The 27543-nt window shown below is 39.8% G+C and overlaps 2 long non-coding RNA genes across 3 annotated transcripts in view; both read right to left on the bottom strand.

Moving 5' to 3' along the window:
* LOC138362959 (uncharacterized) overlaps positions 1-3846 on the bottom strand; it is a 4991-nt gene extending 1145 nt beyond the window's left edge. Inside the window, exons 1-2 of the long non-coding RNA XR_011227937.1 lie at positions 3767-3846; positions 2832-2909 (exon numbers count right to left, since the gene is read on the bottom strand). This is a non-coding gene — a long non-coding RNA (uncharacterized lncRNA). The remainder of the gene's footprint in view (positions 1-2831; positions 2910-3766) is intronic.
* Positions 3847-4713: 867 nt separating this feature from the next.
* LOC138362960 (uncharacterized) overlaps positions 4714-27543 on the bottom strand; it is a 79700-nt gene continuing 56870 nt past the window's right edge. For both annotated transcript variants that reach the window (XR_011227938.1, XR_011227939.1), the window contains exons 3-4: positions 5657-5734; positions 4714-4791 (exon numbers count right to left, since the gene is read on the bottom strand). This is a non-coding gene — a long non-coding RNA (uncharacterized lncRNA). The remainder of the gene's footprint in view (positions 4792-5656; positions 5735-27543) is intronic.

Raw genomic sequence — 27543 nt, 5'->3', positions numbered from 1 at the left:
ACCCTCTCCTCTGTCCCCTCGTCTTCCCCACCATACCCCCCTCTCGTCCTCCCCACCATTCCAAACTACCTCATCCGATGCATTCTATAATGGTCTGATGCTTCCATCAGAAAATTGGGAACATCAAATGATCTGATATTCCCATCACTGAAAAATAAGAACAGCTAAAAAAATGAAATTAAAAAAATAAAAAAATAAACTATACTCATGAAATGAACAGTATGGTAAACAACACAGCTCAATTTCAATGCAATGTCACACAAAATTATTAAATCGAAATGAAAATAAATTGAAATCTATGAAAATTCCAATTATCAATGCAATCGGAAATATTGAAATAATATCGCAACATAATATAGTGTGGGTTGCTCTTACGTGCAACAGACGGTGCTGTTTTTCAAAAAAGGCATGGTTTTACCTGTCACAAGTGTGGCATCTATACTTATACTCACGAAATGAACGGTATGGTAAACAACATAGCTCAATTGCAATGCAATGTCACAATAACATTTAATAACAATAATAACAATAACATTTAAATATACTTTAAGATATAATCTAGAAGAAAATAAGAACATTGAAACGGTTCATGAACTCGATTTCAATAAAGGACACTATGGGGAACTTTGAAAAACAGTTAATGAGTATAATTAGACAGACTTGTTGCTAGGCAGAGGAGTAAATAATGAGATATATGGCAAATTTTGCAAAATATACGGCACACAAACATTCATACCCAAACAAAGCAAAATGCTAGGTAAGAACAAAGCAGTTGGCCCGTAGGGGAAAGGAGATACCCACAAGACTGGAATACAAGTCATTAACAAGCACACAAGTACTACACTACACAACAACCGCACTACTACCAGAACTGGACGAATCACTACCAAAACAACACATTGCACATCACTACCAAAACAACACAACACAACACAAGCATTGGCAAAGAATTATAGACCAGTTGCACTAACATCCCACATAATAAAATTATTTGAGAGTGATCAGGAGTCAGATTACTAGTTTTATAGAGACCAATGACCTCCACAATCCAGGCCAACAAGGATTTAGCGCAGTTTCTATGATCGAGCCACAGAGATCTATAAAGAATTCTGATCAAGAAAGAGATCTAGGGGTGGTTTTAGATAGAAAACTATAACCTGAGGATCATATTAAGAACATTCTGCGAGGGGCCTATGCTACACTTTTTAACTTTAGAATTGCTTTTAAATACATAGGTCAAAAAGTTTTAAAAGTTTTTTAAACCTCTCGTGTATCATGAGTGTGTTAAAGCATCAGATGGTGCATTCAGATGATGAATATTACCTAGTTCCTTCATCTGGGAAGAATGAACACATATTGGTGCATTCGGATGATAAAAACTAACTACTGTAGTTTAATTGATCAACAGACTGTATATCATATGCAGACTGTATGTGGATCTGCGGGCCACTCCAAACAACAGCCTGGTGGACCAAGCTCCACCAGGGCTAAAGCACAAAGTGATATAGATGTGATAGAGAAACTAGGTCAAATGGAGGAGTAGGTCTGTATATTAAACAGCACCTGACGTGCACAGAGCTACTAAACTCAATGTGGTGGTAGAGTGGTGGGGGGGGGGGAAACATTGCAGAAAAAAACAAAAATACAATTTGGTCAACAAAACAGCATTGTTTAAAATAGAAGACATGGGTTGACATTTTGGGGGTAAGGTAGGTTACATTGAGTTAATTAGTTAGTACTTAGTTTTTATCTTAAACTGGTTGGGAGAGGTACAGTGTTGCTGTGCTGGTGAAAGAACACCTAAAGGTAAATTAAATAATGATTGCGAATCCACAAGAAGTTGACATAATAGCGCTAGAGATCTGCAATCAGGATGATAAACTTTCCTTAAAGAATTTGACAAACACTTGCTGATAGGACATGAAGTAAATGAAATGTATGTCAAGTTTTGTGAAATATATGATAAAAGCACAACAAAATTTGTACCAAAGGAGAGATGCAGAACTAGGAAAAGGGGTTTGTTCAACAGAAATTGCGAGAGGGCCTGAGACCCAAACACACACAAATGGAATCAATATATAGCAAGAGGCCAAACCCCCAAACATACAAGCGATGCAAAGATGCGAGAAACAGCAGCAGCATTAAGGAGAGGGACTTAAGGACCATAAATAAAGTGTGAAAATAAACTCGAGTAAATTTTTTTAACTACTCTCGACAGTGAAGAAAAACAAATATTCAGACGATTTGTGTTAGAATCATTAATCTTACACTTTCGGTCATATTCAACAACACAAATACATACACACACATTCCTGTTGCTGTAGCAAGTGAAGAATTACACACACAGATCACAATAACGTGATGCATCAAATGAACAAATCCACAAGGGCCGTGACGAGGATTCGAACCTGCGTCCGGGAGCATCCCAGACACTGCCTTAATCGACTGAGCTACGACAGGGTAAAAGGGTTGAAACCAAACTTCTACTGAACTTCCTGGATCCTTTTACCCTGTTGTAGCTCAGTCGATTTAGGCAGTGTCTGGGATGCTCCCGGACGCAGGTTCAAATCCTCAAATTTCACTTTTGACAATTGAGCACCTGCTACATCCAGATTCTAGGGAGGAAAGGAAGGACGATCTTACTGGATCCCATAGCCTCTCCGAGGCACAAACCAGGCTTTTACACAACCCCCCCCCCCTGCACCCGAGCTTTTTAAAATAGTAAATGCCACTATTTTTGCAAAATTATTACGAGATCTATTATTCTATAGAATAATGCAAATAAATGCATATATGCATATAAATACAAAAGTACATGTAAATAATTTTACCTTGCACCTAGATCCACCAAGCCTGTATGGCGCGCGTTTCAGTACTTCGGAAATCTAGAACTATCTTGAATCTCTAATCTGCAATGAAACAATACATATTATTGCACTTACCAAAACATGGATGAATGTAGAAAATACAGAACTATTAGCTGAATATCAAATAAATGGATTTAATCTATTTCACACAGATAGATATATTAGATATTATATTATATTCCTTTCCTCCCTAGAATCTGGATGTAGCAGGTGCTCAATTGTCAAAAGTGAAAAATTTGGTTTATTTAACATACACGCCATAGACCGGCTTGGGAAAAAAAGTTCGTAAAACCCAGGGGCCATAGACCAGCTTGGGAAAAAAAAGCTAGGTTAGGCTAGGTAAAAAAGAAAGGAGCTAGGTTAGACTATGTATGTTTAAATCTCTGATTTAAACAGAGCCAGTGTTCAGTCAAATAACTGAATTTATCAAATCTTATCCTTGTATAATATATAAGCTGATGTGAGATCCCTGTCTACAGGTGGACTGGAACTATTATCCAGTAGGCAGTCTACTGTATTTTATCAAACCGTTATTAGTATAATAGATCTCGTAATAATTTTGCAAAAATAATGGCATTTACTATTTTTAAAAGATTATTAGCAAATTTACAGAAATGGTGCATTCGGAAGACAAAACCAATTTTTCACTTTTGACAATTGAGCACCTGCTACATCCAGATTCTAGGGAGGAAAGGAAGGACGATCTTACTGGATCCCATAGCCTCTCCGAGGCACAAACCAGGCTTTTACACAACCCCCCCCCCCCCTGCACCCGAGCTTTTTAAAATAGTAAATGCCACTATTTTTGCAAAATTATTACGAGATCTATTATTCTATAGAATAATGCATATAAATGCATATATGCATATAAATACAAAAGTAAATGTAAATAATTTTACCTTGCACCTAGATCCACCAAGCCTGTATGGCGCGCGTTTCAGTACTTCGGAAATCTAGAACTATCTTGAATCTCTAATCTGCAATGAAACAATACATATTATTGCACTTACCAAAACATGGATGAATGTAGAAAATACAGAACTATTAGCTGAATATCAAATAAATGGATTTAATCTATTTCACACAGATAGATATATTAGATATTATATTATATTCCTTTCCTCCCTAGAATCTGGATGTAGCAGGTGCTCAATTGTCAAAAGTGAAAAATTTGGTTTATTTAACATACACGCCATAGACCGGCTTGGGAAAAAAAGTTCGTAAAACCCAGGGGCCATAGACCAGCTTGGGAAAAAAAAGCTAGGTTAGGCTAGGTAAAAGCTAGGTAAAAAAGAAAGGAGCTAGGTTAGACTATGTATGTTTAAATCTCTGATTTAAACAGAGCCAGTGTTCAGTCAAATAACTGAATTTATCAAATCTTATCCTTGTATAATATACAAGCTGATGTGAGATCCCTGTCTACAGGTGGACTGGAACTATTATCCAGTAGGCAGTCTACTGTATTTTATCAAACCGTTATTAGTATAATAGATCTCGTAATAATTTTGCAAAAATAATGGCATTTACTATTTTTAAAAGATTATTAGCAAATTTACAGAAATGGTGCATTCGGAAGACAAAACCAATTTTTCACTTTTGACAATTGAGCACCTGCTACATCCAGATTCTAGGGAGGAAAGGAAGGACGATCTTACTGGATCCCATAGCCTCTCCGAGGCACAAACCAGGCTTTTACACAACCCCCCCCCCCCCCTGCACCCGAGCTTTTTAAAATAGTAAATGCCACTATTTTTGCAAAATTATTACGAGATCTATTATTCTATAGAATAATGCATATAAATGCATATATGCATATAAATACAAAAGTAAATGTAAATAATTTTACCTTGCACCTAGATCCACCAAGCCTGTATGGCGCGCGTTTCAGTACTTCGGAAATCTAGAACTATCTTGAATCTCTAATCTGCAATGAAACAATACATATTATTGCACTTACCAAAACATGGATGAATGTAGAAAATACAGAACTATTAGCTGAATATCAAATAAATGGATTTAATCTATTTCACACAGATAGATATATTAGATATTATATTATATTCCTTTCCTCCCTAGAATCTGGATGTAGCAGGTGCTCAATTGTCAAAAGTGAAAAATTTGGTTTATTTAACATACACGCCATAGACCGGCTTGGGAAAAAAAGTTCGTAAAACCCAGGGGCCATAGACCAGCTTGGGAAAAAAAAGCTAGGTTAGGCTAGGTAAAAGCTAGGTAAAAAAGAAAGGAGCTAGGTTAGACTATGTATGTTTAAATCTCTCATTTAAACAGAGCCAGTGTTCAGTCAAATAACTGAATTTATCAAATCTTATCCTTGTATAATATACAAGCTGATGTGAGATCCCTGTCTACAGGTGGACTGGAACTATTATCCAGTAGGCAGTCTACTGTATTTTATCAAACCGTTATTAGTATAATAGATCTCGTAATAATTTTGCAAAAATAATGGCATTTACTATTTTTAAAAGATTATTAGCAAATTTACAGAAATGGTGCATTCGGAAGACAAAACCAATTTTTCACTTTTGACAATTGAGCACCTGCTACATCCAGATTCTAGGGAGGAAAGGAAGGACGATCTTACTGGATCCCATAGCCTCTCCGAGGCACAAACCAGGCTTTTACACAACCCCCCCCCCTGCACCCGAGCTTTTTAAAATAGTAAATGCCACTATTTTTGCAAAATTATTACGAGATCTATTATTCTATAGAATAATGCATATAAATGCATATATGCATATAAATACAAAAGTAAATGTAAATAATTTTACCTTGCACCTAGATCCACCAAGCCTGTATGGCGCGCGTTTCAGTACTTCGGAAATCTAGAACTATCTTGAATCTCTAATCTGCAATGAAACAATACATATTATTGCACTTACCAAAACATGGATGAATGTAGAAAATACAGAACTATTAGCTGAATATCAAATAAATGGATTTAATCTATTTCACACAGATAGATATATTAGATATTATATTATATTCCTTTCCTCCCTAGAATCTGGATGTAGCAGGTGCTCAATTGTCAAAAGTGAAAAATTTGGTTTATTTAACATACACACCATAGACCGGCTTGGGAAAAAAAGTTCGTAAAACCCAGGGGCCATAGACCAGCTTGGGAAAAAAAAGCTAGGTTAGGCTAGGTAAAAGCTAGGTAAAAAAGAAAGGAGCTAGGTTAGACTATGTATGTTTAAATCTCTGATTTAAACAGAGCCAGTGTTCAGTCAAATAACTGAATTTATCAAATCTTATCCTTGTATAATATACAAGCTGATGTGAGATCCCTGTCTACAGGTGGACTGGAACTATTATCCAGTAGGCAGTCTACTGTATTTTATCAAGACTATAGGCTAGGCTAGGTTAGAGCCAGTGTTCAGTCAAATAACTGAATTTATCAAATCTTATCCTTGTATAATATACAAGCTGATGTGAGATCCCTGTCTACAGGTGGACTGGAACTTCTATCAACTAATCCATACATCAAACCTGTCCCTTACAGCCCACAATCTATCATTAGGAAAACCATGTGAGAAATCTTTAAGGAATTCTGATAAAGAAAGAGATCTAGGAGTGGTTCTAAATAGAAAACTATCACCTGAGGACCACATAAAGAACATTGTGTGAGGAGCCTATGCCATGCATTCCAACTTCAACAGCATGTTGTGGGGTGCCGATATTGTGTGCCATCACATGTAAACCAATCAAGCCCACAAATACGTCAACATGGACCAGCATTACACCGTCTAACATACTCTGTCAGATGTAACAACTAAATTTGTGAATTCAAGACCTAATCTATTGCATAACACAGTGTTAGTACGAGAAAAACATTACTTACATTCGAAGCCGTGTTTTAAAATGGCGCGGACCTTGGTCTACTGACGCTCCACACTGTGTGTTCGTTTGCGTATGATGAACGTGTGACAATTTACTACAACAATTATTTAATTATTCTTATTCTTTATTTTACTATTTTTAGGGTACATGAAATTTCCAAATTATTTGCACACAATAATATAATTGCATTGTCATAACCTTTATATATATTACGGAAAATACGATGACATGAACGAAGTCAAAGTGAAGTTGAAGTCAAAGTCATTCGCCGAACGTATTAGTCATTTTTTTTCTCCCAAACGATAGGGGATAACAAATCCACATAGCATATAAGTGTAGAGTAAAGTCAATTTTATTCAGGAAAGTACATACATAGTTGATTTACAAACATAATGTTGGATTTATAGATAGAGCTAGTGCATACAATACCTAAAGCCAATATAGTAGGCATATAGCATTTCAGGCAACCGGGCAGTATATATGGACCCCTTACTCAAATCTCTGAATATGTTAGATATTAAGTCCCTGCACATACTCTCATGTGTATTTTATATATATAAAACGCTGCACTGTAATGTCAATCCTGACCCTAAAAGCTTCCTAGAAGGTTGTAACAGATCCCATGAGCACCACACCAGAAACAAATACCTGTAGGTGTGTACTGGTGCCTTATAGTGTGTACTCGTACCTTATGGTGGTATCAATGCGTTGGCAATAAAATTCTCTACAAGATCATATGCATAAAATGTCACCGAAGCATTTGGTATCCCACCACGAAGTAAATAAACACGAAGATGACTCGCCGTGACACCCAAACAGGAAGTAAATGTTCATACTCTTTCGTTTGTTGCCAGCCTCACAGTCATCCTACAGCGCTCATTTTGATATCACTGAACTCACAATAAAATTCCCCACCCAGACATATGCCTATCAATGTCTAATTATGGTATCGGGTGACCCGCACGAGTGTGGGAACTGGGCGAAGCATTAGCCGTGATTTCAGCAGGGACGACACTGGTGTGATGCAGGGCTTTGAATGTTTATACTGATTTCACTGTCCTGACATTATTTCTGGAGCTACGTATTTCATTTTTATAGCAATGTGTTCGCAATAGAAAGTTCTATAAGAACATGGGTAGAGTTGGCCAACACAGCGTCAAATAAATTTGCGGCGAATAAAATCTTACGCGTGTTTGTACCCGTGAGCGTCAAAAGTTTTTACTTTGCTCATGTTTTTCAAGTTTATACTTGTTTCACACCGTTTTTTTTTGTATAGTGTTCGGAATAAAATTCCCTACACAGACATATGCATATCAAATACAATTCCTTGGAATTCACAGCTGTAGAGATGACGGAAAACACACAACCGGAACCCGCTCTGGACACTCCAACTCACACCCGCAACACCCACAAAAAAAGTTTCTCTTGTTTCATGTATACTTACTTTAGTTTTCGTGCTACAGTTCTCATTTAGGTATCAAAATATTCCTAAGAAAATAGACTACAATACTGAAACAATCTAAGACAATTATGTGTACTTACCAAAGCAAAGACGATTGTAGTAAAATAAGTTGAGCATTTTATCTCCACTCCACCTCCTTCAGGTACTGATTCCTGAAGTTGCTCAACAGATGTTCCTAGGTGGAGTGAAGCTGATGTAGGTGGTTATTTCTTGTCCACCCAATACACCCTTTTCCTGTGATAAGTGGTGTAATTACAAGGTATGACGCAAAGTGGAACATCGCATGTCTTGCACGCTATACCAGTTTCCTTCCTGATACCCGACTTTGAACACACTTCACACCTGCGACGTTTGGGGATTTTTACCAGCTCATGTTTCAATTTATAGTTCAGGCGAGTCTCTGCTATAACAACACGTCGCTGTTGTCTCTGGGTTGGCAATAAACTACTGTCTGAATCGTCGCTCTCACTATTGTTTTCAAACACTAATGTGGAATATGAATTATCTTCATCAGATTCAGCTTCAGCACTAGGTGTAGACGTGAAGAGAGGGCGCCTCACACCCGACGGGCCAGGTGTTGACGGGTCAGCAGCAGGATACACAGGACCAGTGTCATGATTTATGTCTGGAGCATGAACTAGATGTGGAGATGGTGTAGTTGTTGCAGGCCACTCTGCCTTGTCAAATTTCAATAAAGACCAAATAGCAACTTCATGGAACTAGAGCAGAGTTAGTTTCCTTCGATCATCTGTGTTGGCCTTGTACAATGCATGTACAATGCATTGAGTAAAGACCAAATAGCAACTTCATGGAACTAGAGCAGAGTTAGTTTCCTTCGATCATCTGTGTTGGCCTTGTACAATGCAACCACAAGTTGACATTGAATGTGAATTAACAATGAGACAAGTAAGATTTATACTAATACATTTATACTAACTCTGTTGAGCGTTGACCATTTATACATCAAATCTGTTGATGTGAGCACTTTAGTTTAGTCTGCCGTTTAAAGAAAAAAAGAGCATATCAATGGTATATCACAGAAAACGAATTTATCATAAACTCATGTATTTGTCTTATCATATTGAACTGCATTCATATTTTTAATATATAACAATATGAATATACAAATTTCTGTAAATCCCCTACCTTGTTGGAATCTGTGGAAATGAATGAGCAAATGTGCTGGCTGAAGGCGCTGAAGGAAACCACATTGGTTTCATTTTGGATACAAATGTCCATGGAGATTCAAAATGGAAACTAATTATATAGTTGAACCTGCAGAGACGAGTTTAAGAATCTGTGTTGAGAGTGATGGACACAGCCTTCACAATTATACTTCAGAGAATGTAAACATCTAAGAGTCATTAGAAATATGTGTAGAATAATAAACCCTACATTGTTTGAGTTAGGGAAAACACCATTTGTGATATATAGATACTATAGCTGTTCCTAAAGATTCACCCTTTTTTGCACCAGCAAGATAACATATAAGATTTTAAGAGTTGACGAATGTTAATATTCTTGTTTGATAAACTGTGAACTTGAGACATAGTTAATAAGAACATATTAACACAACAAAATGTTTTCAGAATCTTTAACACCACTTTCCAGCAACTTATATAATTTATATAAATTATTTTAGAGAATAATACATAAATTATATATTTAAACATGATATAGTGTTTAGTGGAATGTATAAGGAGTCAAATTGTGTTAAAAAGAGCAATTTTTAGAAAATTTGGAAAAATACTTTTTTCTGTTCAAATTATAACTAAATGGATTTTAAAGGTTTCACTCAGCCAATATATATCATTCACAATTTATTAATGAATTTTACAAAAAAACACCATAAATTTTATATTTAAACATGTAAAAACTATTTGTTTTACATTTGGAAGAAAATAATTGTAGAAAAACAATTTATAATTAAACCTTTGTGTTTGGATTTTTTGAGTAAAAGTTTCTCAAAGGCTTTCCTGCACCATTCTCAATGCAAATCATTCCCACACCTATGGGAAGAGATAGGCGAACGTTGTGTAGATGATTTGTGTTTGCTGGGTAGTTGTGCTCAGACCTTCAGTGGGGAAGGGTGTGTCCCAGCTGGCCGCCACCAGCCGCCAGCCGCCACCCACCACCAGCCGCCACCCGCCACCCACCACCACCCACCACCAGCCGCCACCTGCCACCACCCACCACCAGCCGCCACCCGCCACCACCCACCACCAGCCACCGCCACCCACCACCGCCACTCACCACCCGCCGCCACCACCCACCACCAGCCGCCACCCGCCACCAGCCACCGCCACCCACCACCGCCACCAGCCACCGCCACCCACCACTGCCACCCGCCGCCACCACCCACCACCACCAGCCGCCGCCGCCACCACCACCCACCACCACCGCCGCCACCACCCATCACCGCCGCCGCCACCACCACCCACCACCACCGCCGCCACCACCCATCACCGCCGCCGCCACCACCACCCACCACCACCGCCGCCACCACCCATCATCGCCGCCGCCGCCACCACCCACCACAGCCGCCGCCGACACCACCGCCACCACCCACCACAGCCGCCACCACCACCCACCACCACCACCACCACCCACCACCGCCGCCACCGCCAGCCGCCACAAGCCGCCACCGCCCGCCACCGCCCGCCACCAGCCGCCATCACCACCACCACCACCACCAGCCGCCATCACCGCCACCAGCTGCCACCACCACCAGCCGCCACCACCACCACCACCAGCCGCCATCACCGCCACCAGCTGCCACCACCACCAGCCGCCATCACCGCCACCAGCTGCCACCACCACCAGCCGCCACCACCAGCCGCCACCACCGCCACCACCACCTGCCACCAGCCGCCACCACCGCCCGCTATCAGCCGTCACCGCCCGTTGCCACAGTCGCCATCGCCAGCCGCCACCACACCCCCCCACCGCCGATCGTCACCACCCATCACAGCCGCCGCCGCCCGCCACCGCCCGCCACCGCCTGCCACCGCCCGCCACCACCCACCACAGCCGCCACCACCCACCACAGCCGCCACCACCCGCCGCCGCCACCCACCACCCGCCGCCACCACCCACCACCACCAGCCGCCGCCGCCACCACCACCCACCACCACCGCCGCCACCACCCACCACCACCAGCCGCCGCCGCCACCACCACCCACCAGCCGCCGCCGCCACCACCACCCACCACCACCGCCGCCACCACCCACCACCGCCAGCCGCCACCACTCATCACAGACGCCGCCACCCGCCACCGCCCGCCACCACCGCCAGACACAGCCGCCAGTGTCCGCCACCGCCGCCACTGTACGCCACCGCCGCCACTGTCCGCCACCGCCGCCACTGTCCGCCACCGCCGCCACTGTCCGCCACTGTCCGCCACCGCCACCACTGTCTGCCACCGCCACCACTGTCCGCCCGCCGCCACCACTGTCTGCCCGCCGCCACCACTGTCCGCTCGCCGCCTCCACTGTCCGCCCGCCGCCTCCACTGTCCGCTCGCCGCCTCCACTGTCTGCCTGCCGCCTCCACTGTCCGCCCACCGCCACCACTGTCCGCCCGCCGCCGCCACTGTCCGCCCGCCGCCGCCACTGTTCGCCCGCCGCCGCCACTGTCCGCCCGCCGCCGCCACTGTAAAGCCCGCCGCCGCCACTGTCCGCCCGCCGCCACTGTCCACCACCGCCGCCAAAGCCGCCACGGTCCGCCCGCCGCCACTATCCGCCACAGCCGCCACTGTCCGCCCGCCGCCACTGTCCGCCCGCCGCCACTGTCCGCCCGCCGCCGCCATGTCCGCCCGCCGCCACTGTCCGCCCGCCGCCACTGTCCGCCCGCCGCCACTGTCCGCCCGCCGCCACTATCCGCCACCGCCGCCACTGTCCGCCCGACCCCACTGTCCGCCCGCCGCCACTATCCGCCACCGCCGCCACTGTCCGCCCGCCGCCACTGTCCGCCCGCCGCCACTGTCCGCCCGCTGCCACTATCCGCCACCGCCACCACTGTCCGCCACCGCCACCACTGTCTGCCACCGCCACCACTGTCCTGCCACCACTGTCCGCCCGCCGCCACCACTGTCCGCCCGCCGCCACCACTGTCCGCCCGCCGCCACCACTGTCCGCCCGCCGCCTCCACTGTCCGCCCGCCGCCACCACTGTCCGCCCGCCGCCACCACTGTCCGCCCGCCGCCGCCACTGTTCGCCCGCCTCCGCCACTGTCCGCCCGCCGCCGCCACTGTCCGCCCGCCGCCACTGTCCACCACCGCCGCCAAAGCCGCCACAGTCCGCCCGCCGCCACTATCCGCCACAGCCGCCACTATCCGCCACCGCCGCCACTGTCCGCCCGCCGCCACTGTCCGCCCGCCGCCACTATCCGCCACCGCTGCCACTGTCCGCCCGCCGCCACTATCCGCCACCGCCGCCACTGTCCGCCCTCCGCCACTGTCCGCCCGCCGCCGCCACTGTCCGCCCGCCGCCACTATCCGCCACCGCCGCCACTGTCCGCCACAGCCGCCACTCTCCACCGTACAGCCTCCCCTCTCTCCGTTAGTAAATAATTATAATTGTTAGTAAATAATAAAAGAAATATAAATTATTAGATTTTTTTACCCTTAAATTGGTTTTAATATTTAAATTGAAAATAATAATATAGTATAAAATATAATAAAAATAATATAATATAAAATATAATTTAATTTCAAGAAATTTAACTTTAAACGCAAAGATGTGAAAAGGGTTCAGATTATTGGCTCAAACCTTTCATAAGAGATTCATATTGGTATATGAATGGATTATGAATGACTCATGTTAGGAGTGTAAAGTTGCCACAACATCTCAAATTAGTGTTAGATACATATGTCTTGGTTATAAGTTTTGGAAACCTATTTAAGTCCACACACAATATCGTATCTGATACGATAAAACAAACGTTTCCAATACTTTCCAGATATGTTGTGGCAACCTAAAATTGTTTGCTGGGATATGTTTTACACCAGCAAATCCCAAGAGCTTTAATAGACTCCACTACCTTGAACCATGAACCTGTCCAGTTAACCTTATTACACCAACTGCCAAGCCCCATCATACACGTTTTGTTCTTGTTAATGACACCACCTGTCGCTCTTTCAAGGTTGTCTAACTCATTCTGAACATTCACCATCGAGTCTTCTGTCGACACAAAAATAGTTGTATCGTCTGCATAACCAACCACAGGAAGTGTCATAGCATTAGGAAGACGAAGTGGAACAGTAAAGTCATTGCTTTTTATTGCCAAGTACAGTGGCTCTTGAAATATAACATACAAAATCATTGAAAGGGGACATCCCTGACATACAGATCGTTCAACTGAAAATGGTTTACTTAAGACACCATTGATGCATACGCTGCTCCGACACTGTTTATAAAGCATACGGATCCAATCAATAAATTCTTGTGCCACTCCTACCCTATCCAATATTTCTAATACAAACTGAACATCAACACGGTCAAAGGCTTTCGACCAGTCGAGGTTTATCATGGAGGAAGGAACATTGTTCTCAGACACATAATACAAAACATCCCTAATTACATTATTACAATTGATTATGGATCTTCCAGGCACACCACAAAACTGTTCCTTTGATATAAGTTTATCCATTGCAATCCTAAGTCTATTTGCCAACAGTTTCCATACTATTTTATAATCCTGGTTTAGTAGGGAAAGTGGCCTCCAGTTCGTTAGAATATGCAAATCACCCGTTTTAGGTATCATCTTAATAATCCCATGAGATTGTGACATGCTAAGCTTCCTGTGCTGTATGCTATACTGCACCACATGTACAAAGTCTTTACCAATGACATCCCATAGATAGAAATAAAATTCCCCCTGGAACCCATCACAGCCAGGTGATTTACCTTTCTTTAAACTCTTGACCACACTCCACACTTCCTGCTTATCTACATCTGCCAATAATGACGTGTTGTCATCCTGGGTTAAAACCCGTGTACATTTTCCAAGGAAATACTCCCGCATACCTTGGTCTACATTCACTTTGTTGTACAATTTCTCTAATTCACCCCGAACATAACATACAATCCCATCCGTATTTGTCATATCCGTCCCATCACCTGCTTTAATACTAGTCACAAGTGCTGTACCTTTGTTATTCTTGGCTTTACTTAACAAATAAGGAGAGAGTTTCTCACCATACGTCCTATCATTAATCTGGAGGCGAACATTGACTCCTTCAGATATTTCATCCCTCAGTTTGTTAATTCTGTCTTTTAAAATGGTAATTTCTTCATACTTGTCTAATCCCATATTGACCTTTACATAAAGTTGTTTTAGTCTGTGTTGGAATAAGTTTAACAGACCATATTTTTCAGCCGCCTTTCGTTTGGATACTTTCACGAAGAAACTTTTGCATGCAACTTTACACATGTCCCACCACTCCAACAGACATCTGAACTTATGTTGTTGCCCAACCAGATGTTCCCATAATACTTGAAAATTATCAATTACATCTCTACTCTGCAACAGACTGCAATTGAGCTTCCATGACCCTGTCCCCACTTTAACCTGATCGTCAATAACAAGCTTCACCACAACCATACAGTGATCTGAACAGCTGACCGGAACAGTACTGCAAGAACTAATTCTATCATGTAACGAGTGCATATATATTCTGTCAAGCCTAGAACCATAATTCTGGCGAACATATGTGTATTCATATACACCTCCGTTAATGCTATTTGCATCCTTGAGACCAATACATTTCAAAAGTGTAATTAAAGCAGGAGATACACATGCGTTCGACTGAATGCTACAATCTCTCATAGAAGTGACACAATTAAAGTCGCCACCAAAAGTAACGTTACGTGTATCATTTCTGAAAAAATATAATAACTCGTTAGAGAACAAGTCCTCCCTCTCTTTCTTCCTGCGGGTGCCAGAGGGAGCATACACATTAAGTACAGGAATTATTGTGTCAAAAAAGGAAATCCTCGCATATAAAACATTACCATTATCATCCATTTCCGTATTAAGAACCTTGATGTGGGCTCGCTTAGCAATCAATATCATCGTACCACCTTTCAACAAGGTCGTTGGATTTATCAATATTTCAAAGATATCAAGCAGCACATCAAGTTTCTTAACATCTTGTACATTGTGTTCTTGCACTAAAAGTACATCCAAATTATGATATTTAAACAATGATAACAGCTGCAACTGTTTATTTCTACAATTGAGCCTATTAATGTTCAAAGTAGCACAATTAAAATTAATAGGCTTCCCGAATGTAATTTTGAGAGAAACCAAAATTACTCGTTATCCAACATTATCTCACTTGACACTATCTTAGTGTCATCTTTCCCTTTTCGAAATCTAAGTTTAATATTTGCACTCGCGTCTCGATTCTGTTCATGTTCCACAAGATCCCACCATGTCTTATCACTGTTCTCTTTACCATGATCCTCACTTACCGGTTGTACTGTGCCCTCGCTACGTTTCGGTGACTCTTCGTGGCCTTGGTCACGGTGAACTTCAACGGCAACAACCTGCTCAATTTTTTCAGACTTTTAATTTAGCGGCGTAGTCCTTCATACAATCCAGATCAATACTCCGAGTAAATTTTTTTCGTTTCTTCACATGACTGGCTACAGAACCAGCCTTCACACCCATAGCCTTCACACCCCCAGCCTTCACACTACCCCTACCCTTTCTATCATACCTTACTGAAGAGGGTGGAGTTGCCCTCTGCACAGACATTTCTACATCACTATCCTCCATGGTGTCATCCTCTACATCCAGTTGACAACCAATTATTTGTTCCATCGTCACCTCACCAAGGTCAGCACCACCGCCAGCCTCGCAGCTCTTTGCAGCTTCAGCGCCTATGTTATGGGCGTCCACATGTATAGTGTCCAGACTTACCTCACCCTCACCAGGGTGACCAACAGCCGGTAAAGCGTCCTGAGCAGTGTCGTCTGCACCCTCCTTGTCTGCATTACCATTATCGTTCTGAGCAGTGTCATCTGCACCCTCCTTGTCTGCATTACGTTTATCGTCCTGATCTAAGTTACCTTCACCGGCCTCATTCGCACTGGGAGTCACTCCCACAGACGTTTCACTTACAGAGTTGTGGGTTACTTCATCTACCTCACCTGGAACTACAGTATTTACAACATTGAGTTTATTTCCTGATACACTATCCTCTATTAATGGCGGAAAGTCATGTTCATGAAAAATGTTGATCCGTTTTGATGCTTCCACCTGGCAGGCAGCAGCCATGTGACCAGTACGCCTACACTTAAAATAAGTTTGCATTTGACCATTGTATATAAATTTAATATAATGACCTGCTACTGACATTGATGAAGGAATATTACGGTGAAGTTCCATCTTTACTGTTTGTGTTCCATTAAAACACCCTTTCCCTGGGCCATAGGTATATTTATTAAAACGAACATTGTCCACTTTCCCATATTGTTCCAGTATGTGTATAATAGTTCTATTCAACATTTCAAATGGCGCATCCCTCACAGAAACGTATGTAAACTTTTTGCTCAAATTAATCACTTGTACTTATCCTTTCCCATTAGGTAAACTTATAGTGACATCATCATACTTCTTAAGAAACTCTGAAAACGCCACATTGTTTTCAAATTTCAACACCACTCTGTTCCCTGGCAGTGGTTGGTAACCAAATATTTCTTCCTGCTTGATCTGTAACACATCGAAGATCGTGGTGGATACAAGGTCGGGATCAGCATGACAACTAAACTTGAGTCCTATGGACTCCTTCTGCTTTAGTGGAGGTGTGTAGGAGCCCATGATGGCACATATACTACCCCCAGCGTGACGTTATCCGCCCATCCGTGAACACGCCGGCCAACAGCGACGACAAACACTTACACCCACCAGACGCCAGTAGCAGAGCGAATCAAAACACGTCTTCTCACCACCACGTCCACGACGAGACTCAACTAGCCTAAACTAACCGAACGTAACCTAACCTAACCTAGCTTAGCCTAATTCCTAGCCAAAACTAACCTAACCTAATCTAACCTAACCTAACTAACTCCTGGATACCTATTTACTGCTAGCTGAACAGAGGCATTCGGTGATAAGACACGCTACCAACAATTACTGCCCTATTTCTATTTCAACAAAAATAGCCTATTTCTTAGCCTAAACTAATCTAACCTAATTAAACCTAACCTAACCTAATCTAACCTTACCTATATATATATATATATATATATATATATATATATATATATATATATATATATATACTTCACTACTCACTAACATCATCACAGTAGTAGGGATGACAATGCACAGAACATTTTTTTTTTTTTTGGGGGGGGGGGGAAATCACACGTGTGAGTCAGGGTTTTGAGGTCTAAAATCACGCATGTGAGTCAGTGTTTTCAGGTTCCAATATCCCGCGTGTGAGTCAGGGTTTTCAGGTCCAATATCCCGCATATGGCTTCGTGTTTTTCAGGTAAATTTTGTCAGTCACAGATTTTAGAAGTTGTTAAAAGTTCTTATGATGAAAATAATATCCAAGACTTTAGAAGTTTGTTAAGAGTTCTTATGGGAGAAATTCAAAATCGTGTTTATGAGCCAGGGTTTTCAGGTAAATTTTGTTAGTCATAGATTTGGAATTCTTATAATGAAATAATGTCATGCGAGTTTGTTAAGAGTTCTTATGGGTAAAATTCAAGTCACTGATGAGGAATTAAGGAAATTTTATGATGAAATAATGTCATACGAGTTTGTTAAAAGTTCTTATGATGAAAATAATATCTTACGAGTTTGTTAAGAGTTCATATGGGAGAATTTTTTCAGAGTTCCTACCGATAATAAACAGATATTTAGGCTGTATATGTTTAAGTTGGATTCTTACTTAGAAACTAGTATATTGCTATATAACTAAATCATTTTCCTGCCCCTTCCCCCCTGCATCTCCTGCTCATACATCACACCCCTCCCTCCCCCTTACCTCGCAATCTCTCGCCGCACCTGTGTTTACTTTAGACCGTCAGCCAGACGACACATGCAGGTCACCTCTTTAATCTTAATCTTATCTTCTCCGTAATATCTGGACCATCCCTCCACCCTCTCTCTCTCTCTCTCTCTCTCTCCTTCATATTGTTCATTCATAGTTCCTTTTCATTAAACTAGTCAGTTTTACATATATAAACAAAGTCAGGGTCTAGCTCACGTTCCTGCCTTAGGTTTACTAATACATCTTCTTAAGTATCCAATCATTTTCTTCGAGATGTAAAACACAGCTATTTCAAACGTATTAAAATACAATAATTTTGTTATCGAGCTCCAGCTCATGTTCCCCCACCTTAGTCCTCTGTCGTATATTGAATACTAACAGTTCAATATATAATGATTACTAACAGTCCAATCCCTCTAAAATTTAAAAAAAATAATCATATTTCAAACGTAGTTCAATACAGTAATTTAGTTACCAAGCTCCAGCTCTTGTCCTCCACCTTAGTTCCCTCGCACATCTTCGTTATTAACCCATTATTTTTCATGAAATTTAAAACAGCTATACTTCTAACTGTGTAAGTAAAGATAACACATTTACTGAACTCTACCTCTCGTCCCCACCTTAGTTCTCTCTCGTATCTTCGGTAATACCTATTCAAATTCCCCGAAATTTCTACCCGCTGTATTTCAGTCACGGTAAATATGATCAAGTCAGTTACTGACCTCCAGCTCTCATCCCCCACCTTACTTCTCTCTCGTTTCTTCCGTAATATCCTATCAAATTCCCTGAAATTTATACCCTCTGTATTTCAGACATAGTAAATAGGACCCAAACAATTATCAAACTCTAGCTCTTGTCCCCCAGCTTAGTTCATTTGTACAAGATCGTTAGTAAAAGACCAATTTTCCCGAAATTTAAAGCAGACATACTTCAAAGTTAGTAAATAAGATCAAGTCAGTTACTTTGCTCCAGCTCTCGTCTCCACCTTAGTTCTCTCTCGTATCTTTGTAAATAACCCATCAATTTCCCTAAAATTTTTACCCTCTGTATTTCAGACATAGTAAATATGATATAAACAATTATAAAACTCTAGCTCTTGTCCTCTGTCCAAATTCACTCCTGTAAATTCATTACTATCAGTCCAAATCCCCCTGAGATTTAAACACCCAACTACATTTTCAGACATAGTAAATAAAAAGCCAGTTCAGTTATCAAGTTTCAACTCTTGTCCCCCAGCTTAGTTCATTTTGTACAAGTTCTTTATTTCCAATTAAATCACCTGAGATTTTAGTTCACCTTATTTCTAACGTAGTAAAATTAATCAGGGCATTAGCCAAGCTCCATTTCCTCTGTCTTAGATCATCAAACATAAATATATCCAATCAAAGTCCCTCTCCAGCCTAACTCTTTATCAGAGTAATCACCTTACCCTTTTTCATCCCCAACGTATCCAAACCTTCAATAATCATACTGTATTTGCTTATTTTCTCTATATTCAGCTGTGTTCTTCACATTTTCCCCCTGTTATCTGTGTTCACTCCACGTTCTACAAATGTTCACATCAAGCTCAGTTCAAATTTTTTCACCTGTTTTTCTCATTTTTTCTGTTTTCTACCATTTTCCCCGTATGTTCATTATGTTTTTGTCATGTTTTTCATGTACATCATATGTTCTCTGTATAACTTTTATACACAATATTCATGTTCTCAATGTTCTTAGCTTGATCTTCACATGTTCAGTGTTCATTCTTTGTATTCCCTATGTTCCTTATCATGTCTTCATATTCTCTATAAGTTCATATTCCCTTCATATTCACTCTATTCATCAACTTTTTCTTACATGTGTTCTTTGCCATGTTTTCTGTGTTCACCATATGTTCACTGTGTTTATTCCCTTACTTAACCTCAATTTTTTATGTTCTTTGTTTCTTTAAACCAATTTGTTTCTTCCATTCACTAACTAGTTCTTTGTCAAATGTTAACATCGGCAATACAGTTCCCTCAACAATTTTAGTCACCCAGTTTTATTTGCAAAACTATGTCAAAGTAATTCTTGTAGTCAACTTAATAGTTCTACCAACCCTGTTCTTAAACAAATGTACACTTCATTCAGTTCCAAATTTACAAAGACAAACCTTTCTTGTAACGTTCCTTAACTAAAAATCTTTCGTCAATCAACTAAAACATAGTCACTTTCGTCATTTCTCAACTAAACTTATTATCCAATCAACCAAAAAATAGTCAAAGGAATCTTTCCAACACTGTTCATAACTAACTTTATCCATCATCAATCAACTAAAAAATAATAACTTTCATCATTTCTTAACTAAACTTGTTCCCTAGTCATCAGAAAATAACCGTGTTCTTCATGTTTCATTGTCATTTCATAACTAAAATTATCCATCAATCAAAAGAAAAAGTCATATTCATCATTGTTCCTAACTAAAATTATGTTTGTCAAGTAAGAAAATATAGTCAAAGATATCTTTCATCGCTGTTCTTAACTGACATTTATACTTTGGGGAGCACAAAAATAGTCTCCCTCATCATGGGTTTCTTTTTTGCCTAACTAAAAAATAGTTACTTCATCATGTTTCCCTGTCATTTCTTAACTGAAATATCACTTCTCTCATCTGAAAAATAGTCATGTGTTGCCTCTTTCCAACACTGTTCTTGACTAAAGTAACCTTTCACTTCGCTAAAATAGTCATATTCATTATTGTTCCTAACTAAAATTATATGTCATTAAGTAAGAAAAATAGTAAAAGGTGCTCTCCGTAACACCAAAGTTACTCTTCTAGAAATTAAAGACACTCTTCAATACATCAAGGACTTACTCAAAGACATCAAAGTTGCACTCAAAGACATCCTTTGAGACATCAAAGACATCCTTTAAGACATCAAAGTTATTATCAGAGGCATAAAAGCTATTCTCAGAGACATAAAAGTTATTCACAGAGACATGAAAGTTATTCTCAGAAATAAAAGTTATTCTCTAAGTAACCTTTCGTTCGTCAGAGAAACATTCTAAGACATCTTCGTTCATTAAAGTTAATCGCAGAGGCATAAAAGTTATTCTCAGAGCTATCAAAATTATTCTCGATGTCATCAAAAAGTATTTTCTCGTTCATCAAAGTTAATCTCAGAGTTAACAAAGGTAATCTCTAACTCACTCTCGTACGTCAAAGTTGTTTCAAAGACATCAAAGTTATTCTCAGAGTTATCCAAAGATATTCTCATGTCCACAAAAGTTATTCTGAGCTAACAAAGTTAATCTCAGACATCTTCGTTCATAAAAGTTATTCTCAGTCATGAAATGTTATTCTTTAAGTAACTTTCCGTTCATCAAAGATATTCTCTCTAAGCCATCAATGTTCTTTTCAAAGACATAAAAAGTTATTCTCTATGTCATCAAAGAGTTACTCTCTGAGCTAACAAAATACTACTCATGTTTTCAAAGACATTCTCAAAGTCATCAAAGTTATTCTAAGAGCTAACAAAAGTTATTCTCAGAGTCACCTTCGTTCTTCAGAGAAACTTCCCAAAACATCTTTGTTCATCAAAGTTATTCTCGGAGTCATCAAAAGATATTCTCTAACTCACATTTGTTCATTAAAGTTAATTTCTGTTATAAAAGTTATTCTCAGAGACATCTAAAGTTAATCTTGCTCATCAAAGTTGTTCTCTAAGACATTAATGTTGTTCTCTAAGACATCAAAGATGTTCTCTAAATCATAAAAGTTAATCTCTAAGTCACCTTCGTTCATTAGAGAAACTTTCCAATCCATCTTCGTTGATCAAAGTTATTCTCAGAGTCATCAAAGTTATCTCTAATTCGTCTTCGTTCTCCAAAAGTGGTTCTCTAAGACACCTTCGTTCATCAAAGAAACTCTCCTTCTTCCATCATATTATTCTTTAAGACATCTTCAGTCATAAAATTTCTCTCCAAAATGTAACTAGTTCAGCTTTTCATACCAAACCTGCACTTCTGTTAAAATATATTTTCTTAGTCACTTTACCCTAAAACTGTTTCTCTGAACTACACTGCTCAAACCTACGTAACCTATCCTCTCCACCCAATGTTACTTAGTTAACGTAACGTTCATAAACCTAACTTTACCTATCATACCTAACTTACCTTACCTTACCTATCTTACCTAACTTAACCTAACTTATCTTGCTTAACCTAACTTACCTACCTTACCTAGCTTAACCTAACCTAACTTACCTAACCTAACCTAACTTACATAACTTAACCTAACCTGCTTAACCTAACTTACCTTACCTATCTTACCTAACTTACCTAACTTAACCTAACTTATCCTGCTTAACCAAACTTGCCTACCTTACCTAACTTAACCTAACTTAACCTGCTTAACCTAACTTACATAACTTAACCTAACCTCACCTAACTTACCTTACCTCTCTTACCTAACTTATCCTGCTTAACCTAGCTTACCTACATAACCTAACTTAACCTGCTTAACCTAACTTTACCTACCCTAACTTAACTTACCTTACCTTACCTATCTTAACCTGCATAACCTAACTTATCTTACCTTACCTATCTTACCTAACTTAACCTAACTTATCCTGCTTAACCTAACTTACCTAAATTACCTAACTTAACCTAACCTAACTTACGTAACTTATCTTACCTATCTTAACCTAACCTAACTTGCTTTACCTAACTTAATCTTACATTCCCAAACTGATGTATCCTAACTTATCTAGTCCAACCAGACATGATCTAACTTACATAATTATTCCTGCTTGTCTTTTGTGTTTTGTCAATCATTGTCTCATATTCATTTACTCATTTCAAGGGGTAATTTTCTCAAATGGACATTTTTGCATTTCAAGTGTTATTTGCTTAAGATTGGGTGTTTACCCATTTCAAAGGATTTTTGTTATATATGGGAATTTACTCGTTTCAAGGGCTAATTTCTCAAATGGTCATTTTTTGCAGATCAAGGGTTATTTGTTAAAGTTCATCAAGTTGCTCATAAGTTGTATTTATTATGTTTGTTATCATTTATTCTTATTCCCACACCCCTTAACGTAACCTCTTGTAATCTTAGTGTATTTAGTAGGTTCTATCATATGGTCTTATTCCCCAACCCTTTAACCTAACCTTTCAGATGTAGTTTATTGTGTTTTGACGTATTTGTTGAATATACTATCTTTTTCATAACCTTTCAGATGTAGTTTTGTTTCTCCATTGTATATTTTTACCCAAATAAGGTAAGTTAGGTTAAGCAGGATAAGTTAGGTTAAGTTAGGTAAGATAGGTAAGGTAAGGTAAGTTAGGTTAAGCAGGTTAGGTTAAATTATGTAAGTTAGGTTAAGAAGGTTAAGTTAGGTTAGGTTAGGTAAGTTAGGTTAGGTTAAGTTAGGTAAGGTAGGTAAGTTAGGTTAAGCAAGATAAGTTAGGTTAAGTTAGGTAAGTTAGGTAAGATAGGTAAGGTAAGGTAAGTTAGGTTAAGCAGATTAGGTTAAGTTAGGTAAGTTAGGTAAGATAGGTAAGACAAGGTAAATTAGGTTAGGCAGGTTAGGTTAAGTTATGTAAGTTAGGTTAGGTTAGGTAAGTTAGGTTAGGATAAGTTAGGTAAGTTAGGTAAGGTTGGTAAGTTAGGTTAAGCAGGATAAGTTTGGTTAAGTTAGGTAAGTTAGGTAAAATAGGTAAGGTAAGGTATGATAGGTAAAGTTAGGTTTAGGAACATTACGTTAACTAAGTAACATTGGGTGGAGAGGATAGGTTACGTAGGTTTGAGCAGTGTAGTTCAGAGAAGAATTACGTTGACATAGTTTTGCAAATAAAACTGGGTGACTAAAATTGTTGAGGGAACTGTATTGCCGATGTTAACATTTGACAAAGAACTAGTTAGTGAATGGAAGAAACAAATTGGTTTACAGAAACAAAAAACATAAAAAATTGAGGTTAAGTAAGGGAATGAACACAGTGAACATACGGTGAACACACAAAACATGGCAAAGAACACATGTAAGAAAAATTTGATGAATAGAGTGAACATGCAGGGAATATGAACTTATAGAGAATATGAAGGCATGATAAGGAACATAGGGAATACAAAAAATGAACACTGAACATGTGAAGAACAAGCTAAGAACATTGAGAACATGAATATTGTGTATAAAAGTTATACAGAGAACATATGATGTACATGACAAAAACATAATGAACATACGAGGAAAATGTTAGAAAACAGAAAAAATGAGAAAAACAGGTGAAAAAATTTGAACTGAGCTTGCTGTGAACATTTGTAGAACGTGTAGCGAACACAGATAACAGGGGAAAAATGTGAAGAACACAGCTGAATATAGAGAAAATAAGCAAATACAGTATGATTATTGAAGGTTTGGATACGTTGGGGATGAGAAAGGGTAAGGTGATTACTCTGATAAAGACTTAGGCTGGAGAGGGACTTTGATTGGATATATTTATGTTTGATGATCTAAGACAGAGGAAATGGAGATTAGCTAATGCCCTGATTAATTTTACTACGTTAGAAATAAGGTGGTCCTAAATCTCAGGTGATTTAGTTGGAAATAAAGAACTTGTACAAAATGAACTAAGCTGGGGGACAAGAGTTGAAACTTGATAACTGAACTGGCTTTTTATTTACTATGTCTGAAAATGTAGTTGGGTGTTTAAATCTCAGGGGGATTTGGACTGATAGTAATGAATTTACAGGAGTGAACTTGGACAGAGGACAAGAGCTAGAGTTTTATAATTGTTTATATCATATTTACTATGTCTGAAATACAGAGGGTAAAAATTTTAGGGAAATTGATGGGTTATTTACAAAGATACGAGAGAGAACTAAGGTGGGGACGAGAGCTGGAGCACAGTAACTGACTTAATCCTGTTTACTAACTTTGAAGTATGTCTGATTTAAATTTCGGGAAAATTGGTCTGTTACTAACGATCTTGTACAAATGAAATAAGCTGGGGGACAAGAGCTAGAGTTTGATAATTGTTTGGGTCCTATTTACTATGTCTGAAATATAGAGGGTATAAATTTCAGGGAATTTGATAGGATATTACGGAAGAAACGAGAGAAAAGTAAGGTAAGGGATGAGAGCTGGAGCTCAGTAACTGACTTCGTCATATTTACCGTGAATGAAATACAGCGGGTAGAAATTTCGGGGAATTTGAATAGGTATTACCAAAGATACGAGAGAGAACTAAGGTGGGGACGAGAGCTAGAGTTCGGTAAATGTGTTATCTGTACTTACACAGAAGTATGGCTGTTTTAAAATTTCATGAAAAACAATGGGTTAATAACGAAGATGTGCGAGTGAACTAAGGTGGAGGACAAGAGCTGGAGCTTGGTAACTAAATTACTGTATTGAACTACGTTTGAAATATGATTATTTTTTTAAATTTTAGAGGGATTGGACTTTTAGTAATCATTATATGTTGAACTGTTAGTATTCAATATATGACAGAGGACTAAGGCGGGGGAACATGAGCTGGAGCTCGATAACAAAATTATTGTATTTTAATACGTTTGAAATAGCTGTGTTTTACATCTCGAAGAAAATGATTGGATACTATAGAAGATGTGTTAGTAAACCTAAGGCGGGAACTTGAGCTAGACCCTGACTTTGTTCATATATGTAAAACTGAGTAGTTTAATGAAAAGGAACTATGAATGAACAATATGAAGGAGAGAGAGAGAGGGAGGGAAGGTCCAGATATTATGGAGAAGATAAGATTAAGATTAAAGAGGTGACCTGCATGTGGCGTCTGGCTGACGGTCTAAAGTAAACACAGGTGCGGCGAGAGATTACGAGGTAAGGGGGAGGGAGGGGTGTGATCTATGAGCAGGAGATGCAGGGAGGAGGGGGCAGGAAAATGATTTAGTTATATAGCAATATACTAGTTTCTAAGTAAGAATCCAACTTAAACATATACAACCTAAATATCTGTTTATTATTGGTAGGAACTCTGAAAAAATTCTCTCATATGAAGTCTTAACAAACTCGTAAGACATTATTTTCATCATAAGAACTTTTAACAAACTCGTATGACATTATTTCATCATAAGAATTTCCTTAATTCCACATCAGTGACTTGAATTTTACCCATAAGAACTCTTAACAAACTTGTATGACATTATTTCATTATAAGAATTCCAAATCTATGACTGACAAAATTTACCTGAAGAACACGAAGCTATATGCGGGATATTGGACCTGAAAACCCTGACTCACACGCGGGATATTGGAACCTGAAAACCCCGACTCACACGCGTGATTTTAGACCTCAAAACCCTGACTCACACGCGTGATTTCCCCCCCCCCCCAAAAAAAAATGTTCTGTGCGTTGTCATCCCTACTACTCATCACTACCTCACTACTCACCATCATCATCACTATCTCACCATCATCATCACTACCTCTCTAGTCATCATCATCATCATTACCTCACTACTCACCATCATCATAACTACCACACTACTCATAAACATCATCACTACTCACCATCATCATCACTACCACACTACTCACGATCATCACTACCACACTACTCACCATCATCATCACTATTCGTCATCATCATCATTACCATAACTACTCACCATCATCACTACCACACTACTCACCATAATCATCACTACCACACTACTCACCATCGCCATCACTACCACACTACTCACCATCATCACTACCTCACTACTCAACATCACTACCACACTACTCACCATCATCACTACCACACTACTCACCATCATCACTACCACACTACTCACCATCATCATCACTACTTCTCTACTCACCATCATCATCACTTCCTCACTACTCACCATCATCATCACTACCTCACTACTCATCATCATCACCACTACTTCACTACTCAGCATCATCACCTCACTACACACCATCATCATCACTACCACACTACTCACCATCATAATCACTACCTCACTGCTCACCATCATCATCAGTACCATACTACTCACTATCATCACTTCTCACCATCATCATCACTACCCCACTACTCACCATTATCATTACCACACTATTCATGATCATCACTACTCACCATCATCATCACTACCTCACTACTCACTAACATCATCACTACCTCACTACTCATTATCATCATCCCTACCTCACTCATCATTTCCTAGCCAAAACTAAGCTTACCTAACCTAACCAACTCCCGGATACCTATTTACTGCTAGGTGAACAGAGGCATTCGGTGATAAGAAACGTTACCTAAAATTCCAGCTATTTTTTTTCATTTTATTTTTTTATTGTTTTTAAATAATTTATAATTTATTTATACTTTATTCATTTTTCATATTTTTTTTAACTA

Source organism: Procambarus clarkii, chromosome 9 (genome assembly GCF_040958095.1).
Source record: "Procambarus clarkii isolate CNS0578487 chromosome 9, FALCON_Pclarkii_2.0, whole genome shotgun sequence".
Lineage (NCBI taxonomy): Eukaryota > Metazoa > Arthropoda > Malacostraca > Decapoda > Cambaridae > Procambarus > Procambarus clarkii.
This window is presented reverse-complemented; position numbering and strand designations above follow the sequence as displayed.